This window comes from Pan paniscus, chromosome X, assembly GCF_029289425.2.
Source record: "Pan paniscus chromosome X, NHGRI_mPanPan1-v2.0_pri, whole genome shotgun sequence".
Classification (NCBI taxonomy): Eukaryota; Metazoa; Chordata; class Mammalia; order Primates; family Hominidae; genus Pan; species Pan paniscus.
In genome coordinates this window covers 140,960,483-140,980,593 of record NC_073272.2, presented here as the reverse complement: position 1 = coordinate 140,980,593, position 20,111 = coordinate 140,960,483, and the positions used below count along the sequence as shown (strand labels likewise).

General features: G+C 40.4%; 1 protein-coding gene across 1 annotated transcript in view; it reads right to left on the bottom strand.

Moving 5' to 3' along the window:
- The window catches only part of MAGEC3 (MAGE family member C3), a 671,639-nt gene that overhangs the window by 357,631 nt on the left and 293,897 nt on the right, over positions 1–20,111 (bottom strand). The window contains 1 exon segment of the mRNA XM_055106666.2: positions 4,629–4,746. The gene's annotated coding sequence lies outside the window, so the exon portion shown is untranslated.

Here is a 20,111-nt window from a genome sequence, read left to right as displayed (position 1 = left end):
CAGACACAGCAGCTCTATGAAGGAATCTGTGTTGATATACAGCCATCCCGGTTTTATACAGAGATTCACAGATCTAACTTAAGAACAAATTTGTCCCCATAAAGAAACCTGCTTTGCCAATCTGACCCAATGACCACATTGAAACGTCCCGGCAATGATAAAGCACACCCAGGCTTACCCATAGGAATGCCTCCTGCTCCACAGAAACTGAATTCCTTTAAAGAATTCCTATAATCTCCTGCCATTTGTAATCTCTCCAATATGTGAAAGGGTTTCTCAGTCACCATGCAATTAAAGGTCCTCCTACACATCCAGATGTACTCATTCACATCATCATTTCACATTTTGGTTTTGTAGGTTAATTTATACAAAGGTCTCACTTGCAAGTAAAGGAATGCATTCTACTGGTTTTCAGAAGTATCTAAAGGCTGCAACTACTTACCGCTTTCCATAATGCTATCAAAATACACTACGTTTATTTTATTATTTCTGCAAAGCAAATCTAAAACTGAAATCCACAAAAATACAGCCAGTTCATTTAAATAGCATTAAAATTCCTCGCTGTATCTAGGTGAATACTATCATGGTTAATCCCATACTATCACTGTCACAGCAACACAATTAACATTTTTTTTCATTTAAAATGTTTTCGAGAACAAAAGATGAATGCTTCCAAGTTAATTAATGCTCAAATAATTATTTTAAAAATTAAATCAGAATTTCTAACACTGCATCTCAGTCACATTATCATTTAGTGAATTCAACATGAGTTATAGCACCCCTGACTATTCGATGAACTAATAAATGATCATCTACTTTAGTTTTTTTTTTTTAACCATGAAAGCTAAAATGTATATTTTTATCCCTTTTGCATGTGATTTTTCTTTTAGCTCATTCCAATAAATGAACTCTTCAATCCACCATTGTTTCACACATAATCTAATTTGGGTAATATAGTTCTCTATTTCTTTATCTTACGACTCATACTACCACATTATTTCTTTAATTGTGTAACTGACTGTAATGCATTTATTACAAGAGTTAAATGTTACTATAATGATAGTTACTGCATTATTAGATGATGTCTAATAGTTAAACATTTCTTGATTGCCAAACATTCATTTTATTAGGAATGTAAATTTTTCTAGTGTAATCATTTACTGATACAGCTTTAAAGGCACCAACATGTCTCTGGCAAATATCGGAACACATACGGTCATGGACTTTAGCTATTGGTAAAAGTCAAGTACCACAGAGTACTATAAAATAACCCTTTGAAGCCAAGTCCTTGATGCTGTTTCACGGACTCTATGAAATAACATCAGACTATAGTTAGATATCTTGCTCTGCTACGTAATTTTACGGGTTGATAAGTCTCGCGCCTCGTTCTTTGTGTGTAATTCCTCATGACCTGGCCAGCGACAAAGAAACACTGTAATGCTAAGTCATTATCACTGGTTAGATAGCTTAGATTCAGCCTTCAGTAGGCCAGATGCTGTTGCGATAGCCACCATTACAGGGAAAATCTCTTTAAACCAAAAATCAAAGCTTCATCCAAACCCTACTTGTTCCAAATAATCTGGGTAAAATCAAATATAATATTTATCAAATGCTAGGAGTGTGGCAGACACAAAATATACTGCCCAGCTCCCACTTCAAGGAAGGACTTGCTGCCCATCTGCAGGAAGTGTGGTTCAGCACACAGCCTCTAGCTGTCAACTCCTTCAGGGTCTGCCTCAGCCGCAGAGTCACCTGGCTCAAGGTAACACCCACAGAAGCCTACATCTGGCATCTGAACAGGTGGCTTTACAGCCATAAAGCCTAGACCATTCCAGGCCAATGCCCGGTATCACTGATGCACAATGCTTTCTCAAGAGCTGCCAGTAAGGCTGAATGAGGCTTTGTTGCGCCTGCATAGAAGTTCCACCTCTTTCTCTTCCCAATCCTGCTCCAGCCTCCTCCCTCTCACAGCTGTTGATCCTTAATAAATATTTGACACCCCATACACTCAACCTCAATGTCTGTTTTTGAGATCCCAACCTCCAGCAACATATCAGGTGGTATATATTTATATGTGCTTGTGCATTGTAAATGTCAAATTCTGTTAATAGCATCAAGGCAAACTAAACTTCCCTTCACTGCAAAGCAACTAAAAAACCATGTATAACCTATTTTTAAAACTTTTCAAATGTATCACCCATCCAAAAAATGAGGAAAATCCTTAGAGGCCAAAAAATGAAGCTAAAATCTAAGTACTGCTCCACGTAGAGCACCTAATAGGAACTAACATGACTCAGCCAAGGAATTTATAACTGGCCAAGTCCCTATGTAAAGACGTCAGGAACAGGTCAATATACTGTGGTAGCCTCTGTAACTATTCACCAAATGTTCCAGTGTTTCTCCTTTAGTCTTCTTCCCTGTAGAAGGATACATCCCAGTCCAAATGAAATCAGGAGAGCCCACGGGACTCGCTTGGGCTAGTGAAATGTGGAAGTGATATGTGTCTTTTCCGGGCAGAAGGTTTAAGAGAGTGGTTCACTTTGTCTCCTTTCTCTCTGCCATGAAGACTGACAGTATTCCAGAAAGAAGATACTCCCTCAGCTTGTTTTCTGAAGAAAAGATGACATAGCATAGCAGCTGGGCGCGGCGGTTCACGCCTGTAATCCCAGCACTTTGGGTGGCTGAGGCGGGCGGATCACCTGAGGTCAGGAGTTCAAAACCAGCCTGACCAACTTGGTGAAACCCTGTCTGTATTAAAAATACAAAAATTAGCCAGCCATGGTGGTGGGCGTCTGTAATCCCAGCTACTTGGGAGGCTGAGGCAGGAGAATCACTGTAACTACAGCTACTTTAACTTCAGCTACTTGGGAGGCAGAGGTTGCAGTGACCCCACATCGCACTACTGCACTCCAGCCTGGGCGACAGAACGGGACTTCGTCTCAAAACAATGACATAGCACCGAGAAATAGCCAATCCACAGTAGACTTGTAGCATGAGTGAAAAGTAGATATTTATAATTATATGTATCCAAAATGTAGGATACACTTGTTATTGAAGCAAAACCTTGTGAATCTTAAATTTAATTTTATTCAGCATCTACTTAAATGTTATCTCATCTAGTCCTCAAATCAACCTTATTAGGCAAATAATTATTCTAGTTGGTGCTTTTATTTGCGAACAACAGACACCAAGTCTGGTAATATAAGCAGAAAAACAATTCGTTAGAGAGATAACACATTGTTCTTAGAGTCCATGAGAAGAGCAGAGAGTCAGGTGAAGAATATATGGCAATAGTCAAGGGAGGAAGAGCTCACCCAGAATCACCCCAGAGAAGCAGTTTTCTTAGGGTCCCACTGGAAGCACTGTCACTTCTCAATACTCTCTGTCACACTACTGGACTCTAGCCTCTGCCACAAACACTGCAAATAAGTGTCGACTTTCTCTACATCTTAGTATACCTCCTAAAGTGTCAGAGCTCCTGGCAGAAGCGTCCACATGGCTATGCTCGTCCCCTGGGTCTATGCCAACAACTTGAAGTTAAGAATATCTGCCCCTCATTCAGTTTCCAAGTAAAAGGTAAGGCCCTGACTCACATTTCTCTTTGGATTACCCCCAATGTTATTTAGATACTATGAAGACAAAAGTGATTGATATAGTATTTTCAGAAAAAAAAGCTGAGAAAATTGAACCTTGGAGAATTTAAGTCACCAATTCAAAATCACACACCAAGAATGACTTGTATCAGTCAGAATGCTTACAGCTGCAAGTAACCAAAATCCACAACTCAAGCAATGAGGCGTATGTTATCACACACAAAAGGGATTTCGAGTGAAGTGAAGGCTTCTGGGTGGACTGGATCAACTCTTTAATGATGTAATTAGTTCATGTAATTTCTTAGCCCTCCTGTCCACATTTTCAGCTTTGTATTAATAATGCTAGTACCCCTCATGGTTATATGATACCTGCAAGAGCCATCAAAGCTATGCACGTCTTTGTTCATTTTCTACCAGAGAAATTCTACCACCCTCTTTATAGCTTCTTTCTTGCTGAGCCAAATTACATCACATCTTCATCCCTAGACATTGCCACATACTGATTAGCTTAAGCTTGGCTTCCTGAAATAATTGCTGGCAAGAGGAAAGGCGTTCTTATGATTGATTAGTTTATCATTTCTTCTGAAGCTGAAGATAAGGGCACCTTTTTTTCAATTACATGAGCTTCATGAAGGAAGGTAAATGCCTTAAGAAAATTACGGTTCTCTTAAGAAGAAAGAAGGGGGAAATGGATAATCTGTAGGCAAACAACAACCATGTTCTGCGTCCTTCTAATACATACATTTTTAAAAGTGTCCACACCTACATGAAATTCCTTCAAGTGTCCCTAAAGACAGGCTCCCTAAAGCTTCTTCTGGGTAATGCACTCAACTCAAGTCCATAATCTCTACGAGATGCATCAGTGATCCAAGACTAAATAGTATTATACTAACCCCAAACACATTCATGTATCCATGATGGAGGAAAAACGAGGCAACATTAATAAAAGTGATTATTTTAGACCATCCTGGCCAACATGGTGAAACCCCGTCTCTACTAGAAACACAAAAATTAGCTGTGCATGACGGCACCCACCTGTAGTTCCAGCTACTCGGGAGGCTGAGGCAGGAGAATCGCTTGAACCCGGGAGGCAGAGGTTGCAGTGAGCCGAGATCGCGCCAATGCACTCCAGCCTGGTGACAAGAGTGAGACTCTGTCTCAATAAAAAAAAAAGTTATTATTTTTGGAAAACGACAGGAGGGAAAATAAAGTGATAATGCTTTACAATACAATATAATCTGTTAGATAGCAATAGAGAGGATGTTCTGTCCTAGAAGTGAATTGAGTTTCCTGATCACCCGAGCTGGCTTCCCCTGGTTCTGTTCTGGGAAAATATCCCTCATCAGTATTTCCCCAAAGTCAGATGCAGGATAATCATTTTCCAGATTATTCCTCATAAGAGGCTTCACTGCTTTAGTAGTCTACTTTGTATTGGTATAAGCATACAGACAAAGGGATCAAGGTTGTTGGCTAGGATTTTTGTTTCTTTGGCAGTAAAGCACACATAAATTAACAGCCTATTTACTTTTCAGCCATTCTACTGGCTAGGAACTCCACAGAGATCTTGTCAAACCATGGGCTTGGAATCTGACAATATCACGTTCCTTGCTAGAGCTTTCAAAGTGCTACATTCAGCTTCTGTTTAGCTATTAGACGACATTTATGAAGACAGGAAGAAGAGCTACCATACTCCAACATTCAAAATTTCCTCTACTAATACATTCTATATAGGAACATGATGATTCCCAATGTCAAATGCCTAGTAGTTTAACAAAATGCTTTTTAATCATACGAAGCAACATGTGCCAAATATTTACAACTCATTTCATTCATTTAATGATAACTTATTGAACACTTAGAGCCTAAAGTAGCTATTGGTACAGTAAGGCTACATAACAAATAAGTATAATAGCTCAGAGGTAGACAAAAATACTCATTTTTCTCATCCATGGGTCTTCAAAGTCAATGAGGGCAGAATAAATTCAGGCTGAAAATTGAATATAGGTGTGCTTCACTATGTGTCTCATTCTGGCATATAGGTTGAAGCAGTCGCAACTAGACAGGGCATCTTTTTTTTTTTCTCACAGCAATGGCAGTAGACGAGACAAGCCCAGCTTTAAAGGTACTTCAAAGGTACATTTCAACTCTCTTCTCAGATCATGATAATCTCCTCTAGAAACACGTTCAAAGACATACCCAGAAGTAATGTTTAATTTGAGATCTCGGTACCAGGTGACCCAATCAACTTGACATATAAAATTAACCATTACATCATCCAACTATCATAAGGCCATGGCAGGGAAATGTATGTATAATACCAGTACTACAAGTGACTGAATAATTATGACAATTTAATCTACCACATCTGCTGCATCCCAAGAGTTGTTACAAACACTGAGGATAGAGCAGTGCTCAAAACAGGCAAAGCCACAACGCTGCTGGGTTTTAACTTGCAGTTGTGGAAACATGAAAACAATGAGCACAACCCCAGGTGTATTTATAAAATGTTACACAATGTTAAAAATGTTCAGAGTAGACCAGGTGCAATGGCTGACGCTTGTAATCCCAGCACTTCGGGAGGCCGAGGCGGGTGGAACACCTGAGGTCAGGAAGTCGACCAGCCTGAACGACATGGAGAAACCCCATCTCTACTTAAAATACAAAATTGGCCGGGCATGGTGGCGCATGCCTGTGATCCCAGCTACTCGGGAGGCTGAGGCAGGAGAATCACTTGAACCCGGGAGCCGCAGGTTGCAGTGAGGCAGTGAGCCGATATTGCACCACTGCACTCCAGCCTGGGCAACAGGAGCGAAACTCCATCTCAAAAAAAAAAAAAATGTTAATGGTAGAATCGATGGTGGGTAGACAGGGAAACGTTTGAAAAAGCGACGCAGGTTAAGGGGTTTATAAAGTGGATGCGTTTTTGACATTTTGGATGGGGTGGTCAGGGAAGCATCTATGAAGAGCTTACATTTGAGCAGAGATCTGACAGATGGGAGGGATGGCTCCAAACTGAAATCTGGGAGGAAAGATTTCCAAGCAGTTGGTAGAGCAAGCTGAAAGGACTTTAAGATGAAACATGACCTGCTGTGTTTTAGGACAGCAAGAAAGCCAGCACAGCTTAGAAGACTGGTGGTGGATGAGCCCAGAGCGTTAAGCAGTTGTGTGATCACACAGGGCCTTGCGGCAATAAAAAGAACTTTGAATTTCATTTAAAATACTATGGGTAATATGACAATGTTTTCATATAAATAGATGTGAACATTTTAATTTATTAATAAGGGAACCAATAGGGAAGAAAGAAAAGTGAGTTCCAAGAGGATTTGACAAGCAAGAATTTATATAGTCAAGGCAAAAAAAAATGCCTATGTAAGACTTCTAAGTTAGATATATGGTTGTATGCTTTTCTACAGGAAAAGAAAACCATAGCAGTTTGGGTATTAACTTTTCCAGCAGACTACACAATTCTAACACCTTATCAATTTCTTGGTTAACCTCTAACTTCACAGGGTTCTAAACTGACTTCACTGTTACTAGCTGTGGATGATTATTAGCCAAATTTTGACAAGGCTGCCATCAGATGAGAATGTGTGTCAGACGAATGTCAGATGAGAATCAATCAGGCTTCTTAGGACATATTATAACATGATATTAACATATCAGGTCATTCATATTTTGTGATTTTTCCAAGTTTTGGATAAAGCTTCCTTTCACAAAGACATTGGAGGGAGTACGATATAGTTTGGATGTTTGTCCCCTCCAAATTTCACATTGAAATGTGACCCCCAGTGTTGGAGATGGGGCCTGGTGGGAGGTGTTTGGGTCATAAGAGTGGATCCCTCATGAATGGCTTGGTACCCTACCCATGGTTCTCATTCTATCAATTCACGGGAGAGCTAGCTGCTTAAAAAGAGCCCAGAACCTTCTCCTCTCTCTCTCTTGCTCCCTCTCTCACCACGTGGCATGCCTATTTCCACTTCACCTTCTGCCATGAAGAAAAGTTTCCTGATGCCTCATCAGAAGCTGAGGGTGCTGAAGTGATGCTTGTACAGTCTGCAGAATTGGGAGCCAAATAAACCTCTTTTATTTACCAATTACCCAGTCTCGGGTATTCCTTTTTAGCAACACAAAACAGACTAATACAGAACAGAATGTTGATATTCTATGACTTCTTTTTTAAAATAATTTCTTTTGCTGTTATGTGGTGAAGAGATTGCAAGATGCAACCATCAAAGTAGAATCACCACTTAGGAGCGTCTTACAGGAATTCTGATGAGAAACGATGGCAACTTGGACTAAGACACTGTCGGTGCAGATGGAAAAAAGCATAGAGATTCACAAGAAATTTGGTTGTTGAGTTTGCAGGAATTGATGATCTGTGCCTTTTTCAACATACCCCCTCTTCAGACCATAAACATTACTAGTAGTTTATAAGGCTTCTCACTAGTGGGGAGAGAGGCAAGCTCCAAAATAACCCCTTTCCCTGATTTGTTTGCAACGTTACTGGTAATTTGTCTTTCCAAGTTCAATGTCAGTACTCCATTTTCCCTGTTACATAGCTAAAGTCTTCAGGGACAGCGAAAAGCAATGTCTTCTCTCCAGTAATGTCGACAAACATGTCTTAATCGCATCACTCCAGCAGTTCTCCCCTCTATCTAGCATTGCTCTTTTCCCACTCTTCTGGGTCAATATCATCAGATACAACTATGCTATTATTTCTACCATCTTAAGAAAAACTTGACTTGATCCCACTTCTTTGTTCAGCTTCACCCCCATTTCTGTCCTTCTCTGAAAAACAAAAGTCTTAGAAAGTATTGTCTATATTCTGTTTCTAATTCATTTTAAACCCAAATAAAGCTTGAGCTCCCACCATTCCAATAAAACTGCTCTTGTCAAAGTCACAAGTGAATAAATTGAATTGAAATAAAATGAATTAAAACCTACTCTTTCTATTCTGAGGCCTCATGTTATTAAAGTTAGCAACAGCATTTCAACAAGTTGGTCATATTCCCTTCTCTGATAGGCTTTCTTCATGTAGCTTCCAGAATACCACACACTTGGATTTCTTCCCAACACTCTTTCCACTGCTTCTTGGTTCCCTTTCAAGGTTCCTTGTTATTTCCGAGGCTTCTAAATGGCAGAGCGTTTCTGGCCCTTAAAGAGTCTCTCTACATTCATATATTTGATAGTCTCTTTGTATCCTGGCCAAAATACCATCTACATGCTGCTGTCTCCAAAATATATGTTTCCAAACTAGATCCCTTCTCTGAACTTTATATGTATACCTTTATATTTTATATATAACAATATTCTTATATATAAATATTCTTACATATTCTTGGCTGGGCGCGGTGGCTCACGCCTGTAATCTCAGCACTTTGGGAGGCCGAGGCAGGTGATCAGGAGGTCAGGAGATCGAGACCATCCTGGCTAACACGGTGAAACCCCGTCTCTACTAAAAATACAAAAAATTAGCTGGGCATGGTAGCACACTCCTATAATCCCAGCTACTCGAGAAGCTAAAGCAGGAGAATCGCTTGAACCCAGAAGGCGGAGGTTGCAGTGAGCCGAGATTGTGCCACTGCACTCCAGCCTTCCAGCCTGGGCAACAGAGGGAGACTCCATCTCAAAAAAAAAAAAAAAAAAAAAGTGGCCAATAGACATGAACAGATCTTTTTCAGAAGAAGACATACAAATGGCCAACAAACATGAAAAAAGGCTCACCACCACTAATCATCAGAGAAATGCAAATTAAAATAACAATGAGTTGCCATCTCACAACAGTCTGAATGGCTATTACTAAAAAGTCAAAAAACAACAGATGTTGGTGTGGATGTATAGAAAATGGAACACGTACTCTGTTGGCAAGAATGCAAATTTGTACAGCTTCTTTGGGAAACAGTATGGATATTTCTCAAAGAACTAATAATAGAACTACCATTCAATCTAGCAATCCCACTACTTGGTACCTACCCAAAGGAAAAGAAACAGTGATATCAAAAAGATTCCTGCACTCGAATGTTTATCGCAGCCCTATTTGCAACAGCAAAGTCATGGAATCAGCGAGTGCCCATCAATGGACGATTGGATAAAGCAAATGTGAGAGAGATATATATGTGTGTTATATGTATATATATCTATGTGTGTATATATGTGTGTGTGTATGTGTATATGGAGCACTACTCGGCTATAAAAAAGAATGAAATGGCCAGGCGTGGTGGCTCACGCCTGTAATCCCAGCACTTGGGGAGGCTGAGGCAGGTGAATCACCTGAGGTTAGGAGTTCGAGACCAGCCTGGCCAACATAGTGAAACCCGTCTCTACTAAAAATACAAAACATTAGCTGGGTGTGGTGGCAGGTGCCTGTAATCCCAGCTACTCGGGAGGCTGAGGCAAGATAAATCACTTGAACATGGGAGACAGAGGTTGTAGTGAGCGCTGAGATCGCACCACTGCACTGCAGCCTGGGCAACAAGAGCGAAACTCTTGAAAGAAAGAAAGAAAAGAAAATGAAATCATGTCTCTTGCAGCAACATGAATGAAACTGAAAATTTATTATCTTAAGTGAAATAACTCAGAAACAAATAAAATATTGCATGTTCTCACTTATAAGTGGGAGCTAAATAATGTGTACACATAGATATGGAGGGTGGAATAATAGATATTGGAAACTTGGAAATGTGGGAGGCTTTGAGGGAGACGAGAAACTTCGTAATGGGTACAATGTACACTATTAGGGTGATGGTTACATTAAAAGCCCAGACCTCACCACTATACAATATAGTAAGATAACAATACCACGTTAGTACCCCCTAAATATGTACAAATTTTTAAAAGGCCTAGTTAACATCTCAACTAAAATATCTAATAGTAATAATAACAATAATAACAACCGATGCTTCTATGGAGCCATTAATGACTGAGTCTTCCTGTTCTCTCAAAATTAATATGTTGAGATCCTAACCCCTGATGTGATGGTATTAAAAGAGACTTTTCAGATGTAATTAGGTCATGAAGACACACTCATCAATGAGATTTATGCCTTTACATAAAGATGCAAAACAGTTGCTTTTTCTCTCTCTGCCATTTGCATATTCAGTGAGAAGTTGACAGTCTGCAACAGGAAAGAGGGCCCTCACCAGAATCTGACCATGCCAGCACCTTGATCTTGGACCTTCAGCTTCCAGAAATGTGAAATAAAAGTCTATTGTTTATAAACTGCTCAGCGTGTGCTAATTTCTTATAGTTAAGCTAGGTTCTTCTTATTTGCAGACTTTATCATAAGCACTTTAAAAAATATATTAATTCAATTCTCACAAAAACCTATCATGTGTTGCATTAGCTCGTTTTCACACTGCTGATAGACATACCCGAGACTGGGAAGAAAAAGAGGTTTCATTGAACTTAACAGTTCCACATGGCCGGGGAGGCCACACCTGTATTCCCAGCACTTTGGGAGGCCGAGGCAGGTGGATTACCTGAGGTCAGGAGTTCGAGACCAGCCTGGCTAACATGGTGAATCCCCGTTTCTATTAAAAATACAAAAAAATTAGCCGGGCGTGGTGGTGTGCGCCTGTAATCCCAGGTACTCGGGAGGCTGAGGCAGAAGAATCGCTTGAACCCGGAAGGCAGAGGTTGCAGTGAGCAGAGATTGCACCACTGCACTCCAGCTTGGGCAAAAAGAGCGAAACTCCGTCTCTCTCTCTATATATACACATATATATAGATACACACATACATATATATGTATATACAACACACATATATATACATATATATAGACATACACACACACACACACACACACACACATTAGAGTCACCATTTACTCCCTACCACCTCACAAAACCCACATGTGCTTCATCAACAAACCTGACATTTCCACAACCTCCACATTTCCACAACCTCCACTGCTGCCATTTTGATCCCAAAGACCTCAGCTTTCATCTAGAACACTGCAATAGGATCCTAACTTTTCCCCTCCCCCTCCTTCCATTTTGCCTCTCCTGCATCAAACTCTCCAGTGGATTTTCATCTCACTCACCGTAGAAGTTCCAGTCCTTACAATAGTCTATAAGGTTCTACATGATCTTCCTCTATATATTTCTCATTTCATTTCATCCTACTCTCCTGCTCACTCATTATGATCCAGCCATACTAGCCTCCTAGCTATTCCTTAAAAACATCAGGCTTGCTCGTGCTTCAAGGTTGTTGCAGTTGCTGTTCCTTCCGTATGCCTAAAATGCTATCGTTTAGATATCTGCATAGTTCACTTCCTCACTTCCTTCAGGCCTTTACTCAAATGTCGTTTTCCTAGTGAAGTTTCCTCGGCCACCCTATCTAAACTTAAACTCTGCCCAACCGCTGCACAATCTCTCCTCATGCTTTCTTTTTTTTTAATTTTTCTGTTTCTCATTTATTGCCTATATCCTTCTATTAAAAGGTAAGTTCTATGAGAGTAAGGATTTCTACTTGTTTTCTTTGCTGCTGTATCCTCCGTGTCTAGAACAGTATTTGGCACATAGCTGGCACTCAATAAATATTTGTTGAAACAAATAAATGAATGAAATCAAGTAAGTAATTTTTAACAGGGAATCTCAAGTGAGGTAAGGTATCCCTTGGTTGATGGGTATGTATTATCCAAGGTGTCTTTCTCTTAAACAATCTTCAGATTCCTCTCTCATTTCAGCCATGTGAATCACACTTCTATAGGCCCTCACTGACCTGGAAGTAAATTTATGAAGTAGATTGCCATCACCTATAGGTGAAATTTGATCTGCATAGAGTTAACTGATGTAAGTAATCGTAGTTATTACATAACTTGGTTAAGTTTTTTCTTTTTTTCTTTTTTTTGAGACAGAGTCTCACTCTGTCGCCAGGCTGGACTGTGGTGGTGTGATCTCGGCTCACTGCAACCTCCACCTCCCGGGTTCAAGCGATTCTCCTGCCTCAGCCTCCCGAGTAGCTGGCACTACAGGCGCGCACCACCATGCCCAGCTAATTTTTGTATTTTTAGTAGAGACGGGTTTCACCATGTTGGCCAGGATGGTCTCCATCCCCTGACCTCGTGATGCACCCACCTCAGCCTCCCAAAGTGCCGGGATTACAGCGTGAGCCACCGTGCCTGGCTAAGTCTTTTTCTTATAAGGACTTTCCCAGCAAATATCCTTGTAGCTTCTAGATTGGAAAAACACAGGCCTCAGATACATACCAGTGAGTTTCTTGTACCCTGTGTGGTAGGTATTCTTTTAAAATTCAGTCAACTAGTGTGAGTACTCTAAGGGGAAAGCTCCTTTCTTTTAAAGTTTTTAAACCTCTGCATTTAAAAAAAAAATTAACTTAAGGAAAAATCCTTGTTAAACTTTAATTATTAACATTGACTACTGATAAAAAAGGAATGAAAAAATATTCTCTTCTTATCAATCCCTTAATTCTATGAAGAGATGTCCAGCTGAAACCCTTTCTGGCACCTGAGCTTCACGGGTAGAGGAACTTTAATTGAACTCTAAAAGATGGAGCCTCTATAGAAAGTATGAATATTTTGGTACACATCTTCATGAGCCATTTGCTCCACAGTATTTTTCTTAATGGAGACATTCAAATATTACATTTGCTATTAACATCAACGGAATTCAGTTATACCTTTTAAATAAATACATGTTATAGAGTACCTAGTTTAACTAGGAATTGGCATGAAAGAAAATCTGTTGCAATTTTAAGACCGGTGTTCCGAGCATTTTATAGAAATATCTGTATTAAGACACTGCATTGCCCCATTATTTGAGCTGGCACTTTGGTCTTACCTGGAAGACACATAACTGACACAGCGATCATTCTGTGATTATCAGACAGTGACTGCTGTAAAACAGTAAGTGAGGTATTTTTTTCTCAGCTCCAGCGTTATTAGCCTTAGACAACTCAGATACAGCAGCAACTGCTGATCCAGCTATAAAGTGTGAAGGGAAATGAAGCCTGTGATCTCTGGGAGAGTCTGATTCTCCCATTTCCTGCCATTAGCAAAAGTAAGTTTTATTAAATACAGAGTTATTTAGTAAATGGGGACACCAAGTAGGCTTTAAAGTTGCTTCTAAAGTGTGCTTATACTGGTTATTCATTTCAAAGTAAGTTGGAAGAACCGAGGGGAAAATAGTATTCCAGAAACTTTTACCTCCATCTACATGACTTTGGATTGACTGGACACATTTTGCATACAAATGGAGATTCCTAATATTCTTACCCCAGAGGATCAAGCCCAAATCCATATGGTACAGAAGGAATTGTAAGTAGAAAATATAAAATAAGATGACATCATTCCAAATATACAAAATGAAACTAAATGTTGATTATATTTGCCTATTTAACAAGAAAGATAGTAATATTTGAATCTAAAAATATAGCTATTTACTACTTACAAGAAATTCACTTTAAAAAAAAAAAAAGCAACAACACCAGAAAGGTTGAAATAATTAAAACGACATAAAAAGATATATGAGGCAAGAGATCATGCCACTGCACTCCAGCCTGGGCGACAGAGTGAGACTTCGTCTCAAAAAAAAAAAAAGAAAAAGATATACGAGGCAAATAATTAAGTTGGTACATCAACAATCAATATTAATATGAAAATAAGTTGAATTCAAGAAAAAAATACTAAATATATGAAGAAGTATACTTCATCATGATAGAAAGGACAATCCACCTAGCCCACGTAGCTCGAATTTGTGAAAACTCAACAGCATGACCCAAAATCACATGAAACAAAACTTGAAGAAAACACAAAAAGAAACCACTAAGGTAGTTTTAACATGAATTTCTTTTCAAAACTGAACAATTAAAATATCAAATTATACAAATTATTTGAACAATGCCATTAATATACTTGATCTAACGTGTGTCTTCATGCATGTATGTGCATGTGTGTAGAAAAAGACAAAAAGGAGAAAATAGAGAGAGACATAAGAAGAAAAGTTTGTTTTTTTTTTTATGCACACAGTGAACATTTACAAAAATTGACTGTGCTCTGGGTCAGGGGTCTGCGAATTTTTTCTGTTTAGAATCAGATACGTGGCTGGGCGCGGTGGCTCACGCCTGTAATCCCAGCACTTTGGAAGGCCAAGGCAGACAGATCACGACATCAGGAGATCAAGACCATCCTGGCTAACACGGTGAAACCCCGGACTCTACTAAAAACACAAAAAATTAGCCGGGTGTGGTGGCACATGCCTGTAATCCCAGCTACTCGAGAGGCTGAGGCAGGAGAATCGCTTGAACCCGGGAGGTGGAGGTTGCAGTGAGCCAAGATGGCGCCACTGCACTCCAGCCTGGGAGACAGAGCGAGGCTCTGTCGCAAAAAAAAAAAGAAAAAAAAAAAAATCAGATATGTAGTAGGCTCTGTGGGTTATAAGGTCTCTGTTTTACAAATATTCAACTCTGCCAATACAGTACAAAAGCAGCCATAGATAATACCTACACGAATGAGCGTGACTGTGTGCCAAAAAATCTTTACTTATAAAAATTTGCCAATGTGACTGTTTCACCTCATAAAAAATTTTCAGCTTGGTCACAATGGCTCACGCCTGTTATCCCAACACTTTGGGAGGCCAAGAAAGATGGATTGCTTGAGCTCAGGAGTTGAGACCAACCTGGGCACCATGGCAAAACCCCATCTCTGCCAAAAAAAAAAAGAACAAAAATTAAAGATCAGCTGGGCATGGTGGCATGTGCCTGTAGTCCCAGCTACTCACAAGGCTGAGGCAGGAGAATTGCTTGAGCCTTGGAGGTGGAGGCTACAGTGAGCTGTGATCACACCACTGCACTCCAGCTGTGGCAACCGAGTAAGACCCTGTCTCAAAAAAAAAAATCTAAATAAATTTAAAGAATTTACATCTTAGGCCTCATTTACACACACACACAATACACACACACACACACAAAGAAAGTAGAAATCAGAAATTAAAAGATGAGTTTACATTTTTGGAAATTAGCAAATTGCTCTCATATTACTCACATATTAGAAAAGCATCATACTGGAATTTACAAAATATTTTAAACTAAATAATAAAAACCCACACATAAAATGTGTGGCTCTTTTCTTTCAATTAGATGTAAAAGGATGGAAGAAGTTTTTTCAAGAGATTAATAAATTTGTTAATCTCCCAATAAAACTGAAAACAAAATAAGAGAACATACAAATTCCCAATGTCACGAAACAAAGAGGAACAGCACTAAGAGACAGGACTAGCTGGATTTCCTAGACCGACTAAGAGTTCCTAAGCCTAGCTGACGAAGGTGACTGCACTCACCTTTAAACACGGGGCTTGTAACTCAGCTCACACCCGACCAATCAGGTAGTAAAGAGAGCTCACTAAAGTACCAATTAGGCTAAAAACAGGAGGTAAAGAAACACCAAATCATCTATCGCCTGAGAGCACTGGGGGAGGGACAATGATTGGGATATAAACCCCAGGCATTCAAGCCGGGAGTGGGCAACCCCCTTTGGGTCCCCTCCCTTTGTATGGGAACTCTGTTTTCTCTCTATTAAACCTTGCAACTGCACACTCTTCTGGTCCATGTTTGTTCCGGCTTTCGCTCACCGTCCACCACCGCTGAAGGCCGTCCACCACCGCTCAACACCCTCCGTCCACCACCGCTGAAGGCCGTCCACCACCGCTCAACACCCTCCGTCCACCACCGCTGAAGGCCGTCCACCACCGCTCAACACCCTCCGTCCACCACCGCTCAACACCCTCCGTCCACCACCGCTGAAGGCCGTCGTCCACCACCGCTCAACACCCTCCGTCCACCACCGCTCAACACCCTCCGTCCACCACCGCTGAAGGCCGTCGTCCACCACCGCTCAACACCCTCCGTCCACCACCGCTGAACGCCGCCCTCGCAGACCCGCCATTGACTTCCACTCCTCCAGATCCAGCAGGGTGTCCTCTGCCCTTCTGATCCAGTGAGGCGCCCAGAGAGGCTCGCCATTGTTCCTGTGCAGCTGAGTGCCGGGGTTGGTCCTAATCTAACTGAACGCTAGTCGCTGGTTTCCACGCGAGAATTCTCTTCCGTAACCCAGGGCTTCTAACAGAACTGTACGGATCACCGCGTGGCCCAAGGTTCCCTTCCTTGGAATCCGTGAGGCCAAGAACCCCAGGTCAGAGAGCAAGAGGCTTGCCGCCATCTTGGGAGCTCTGGACGCAAAGACACGCCCATAACAGCACTACCAGCCCTACTGCAAGTGAAATAATACTAATAGAATATGAGAGCAAGCTGGTCGGGCACGGTGGCTCGCGCCTGTAATCCCAGCACTTTGGGAGGCCAAGGCGGGCGGATCACCTGAGGTCAGGAGTCTGAGACCAGCCTGACCAACATGGTAAAACCCCGTCTCTACTAAAAATACAAAAGTAGCCAGGCGTGGTAGCGCGCACCTGTAATCCCAGCTACTTGGGAGGCTGAGGCAGGAGAATCACTTGACCCAGGGAGGTGGAGGTTGCACTGAGCAGAGATCATGCCACTGCACTGTAGCCTGGGCAACGAGAGTGAAACTCTGTCTCAAAAAACAGAAAAAAAAATGAGAGCAACTGTATGCCAATAAATTTGAAAATTCAGACTCAATAAAAAAATTACTTGAAAAATACAACTTAAAAAAACTAATAATGAATTGAGATATACAAATATACAAACCGCCCAAAATCTGTTAAAAATTGAACTTTTAAAGGTTATATATATTACGTACATGTAATTTAACTCCCCTCCACAAAAAGACTCCAATGTTTTCACTAGTGACTTCTGACATATTTAAAGAAATACCTAATTTACATAAATTCTTTCAAAAACAGGAGAAAGAAATGTTCCTCAACTCATTTTATGAGACTAGCAAATCCCTGATATCAAAATCTATCAAAGATATTATTAGAAAACTAAAGATCAATATACCTCATGAATGCAGGCACGAAAATCATTAAAACATGAGCCAACAAAATCAAGTAAATAAAATCAAGTAAACACAAGGGTAATTTATCATGACTGTGCTAAGTGTCCCCAAGTCCAAAAACCAGCCTTGGTGATTCACTAGAAGGACTTACAGGACTGACTCAGGATATAGACGTTGTATTCATGGCTAAGATGTAATAAAATGAAATGATATAAAGCAAAATCAGCAAAGAGAAAAGGTATGGAGGGAACCAGGAATAAGTTTCCAAGTCTTCTCCTGGGAGAGTCACATAGGATGCACGCACTTCTTGCAGCAACAAGCTGTAACAAAATGTGTGAAATGTTTTCTACCAGACAATTTCTTTAAAGACTCAGTGTTTATTAGAGGTTGATTATGTGGTGACTTTCTGCCTAGGGCATACCAAAATTCCAGCCCCCCGAAAGTAAAGTAGGTGTTCAGTATAAACCACATTGTACGGTTTAAGCACAGTAAGCCACTCTTATCAGTTCCTTTGGGGAGAAGTCTCCCAAAATCCAAGTTACCAGACACCATCCAATGGCCAAACTTGCAAGCAAGCCTTTCTAATATCTAGGCCTACAATATTAACATTTTTCTGAAAAATGACCAACTGAGTTTTATTCTGAGAATAAAAAGAAAATGTTTTAACAATTAAAGTCCAACCAGTGTATTTCACCATCTTAACAAAATAATCCAAATAAAGAACATCTGATTGTTTGAATAGATGCAGTAAAACTACTTGGCAAAATTCAACATTCTTGATAATCTAGTTATAGACAATAATTTCCTCATTCCAATAAAAATCATCTATAAAAACTTATGGCTAGTATCATACTTCCTGTGAAATTGTAAACAGTTTGCATAAGACTTCCAAAAAGGAAATGGTTTTACAAGCAGTCCTAGACAGAGCAATAAAGCAAGAATATTAAATAAAAGGTCGACATTTTAGTATGAAAACAGTTAAAACTTTATTAGCAGACGACATGGTCATTTGCACAGAAAATTCTATGTAATATACAAAACAACTAGTAAAATTAAAAAGTTAATCTAGCAAATTTACAGCATACAAAGTTGACATAAAAAAACTATTGTTTATGTACCAGCAACCAAAATTGCAAAATAAACTTAAAATACCACTTTCATAATATTCAAAAGCAGAAAATGCTTAGAAATGAATTTAATAAGTATCTAAAACTTCCACACTAAAAACTGTAAGACATCATTGAGAGAAATTAAAGAAGACCTAAATAAAAAGAGACATGTACTATGTTCATCAATTGGATTACTTAATATTGTTTAAATGCCTGTTCTCTCTAATTTAATTTATACATTCGTCATGATCTCAATGAAATCACAGCAGAATTTTTTAGTGGAAAACGAAAAGTTGGGGAGCAAGATGGCAGAATAGACAGTTCTACCAGTCATCCACCTCACAAAGACATCAGGTAAACAATTATCTACACACAAAAAAAGCACATTCAGAAGAACCAAAAATCAAGTAAGCACTCACTATGAAAGGAAAATAAATCTTGGAACCCCCAAATCACTACACTAAAGGGAAAAGTCAAGCTGGGGACTGCTTCAGGCAAACCTACCTCCCATTCTATTCAAAGTCATCCCTCTGCTCACTGAGATAAATGCATATCTGATTTCCTTCTTTGGAAAGGCTTATCAGAAACTCAAAAGAATGCAACCATTTGTCTCTCACATACCTATGACCTGGAAGCCTCGTCCCCACTTCGAGTTGTCTTACCTTTCCAGGCAAAACCAGTGGACATCTTACATATATTAGTTGATGTCTCATGTCTCCCTAAAAATATATAAAACCAAACTGTAGCCGTGCGTGGTGGCTCACGCCTGTAATCCCAGCACTGTGGGAGGGCTGAGGTGGGCGGATCACGAGGTCAGGAGTTCGAGACCAGCCTGACCAACATGGTGAAACCCTGTCTCTACTAAATATACAATAATTAGCTGGGCGTGGTGGCGTGTGCCTGTAATCCCAGCTAGTCAGGAGACTGAGGCAGGAGAATCGCTTGAACCCGGGAGGTGGAGATTGCAGTGAGCCAAGATCACACCACTGCACTCCAGCCTGGGCAACAAGAGCAAAACTCCGTCTCAAAAAAAAAAACACACAACAGAAAAACCAAGCTGTGCCCCGACCACCTTGGGCACATGGGCACATGTTGCCAGGACCTCCTGAGGCTGTGTCACGGGCGCACGTCCTTAACTTTGACAAGATAAACTTGCCACATTGACTGAGACTTGTCTCAGATACTTGGGGTTTACACAGAATACATGGTTTTAATTTCAAATTGCTGAAAGAGTCACTGAAGAGGTAAGAAAAAGTGCCTGGAATCACCAATGCCACTTCTCCCTCATCCCTCAGCAGCAGTGGTGTGGTGTGGGGAGCATTTCCGTGTGCAGGAGGGAGGGATAGTGCAGCAATTGTGAAGCACTGTAACTCCTGCCCTGTAATAGCATAACATAAAACCAGACCAAATTCAGCTGATGCCTGCCCACAGAGGGAGCATTTAAACCAGCCCAGCCAGAGGGAAATCACCGATTCTTTT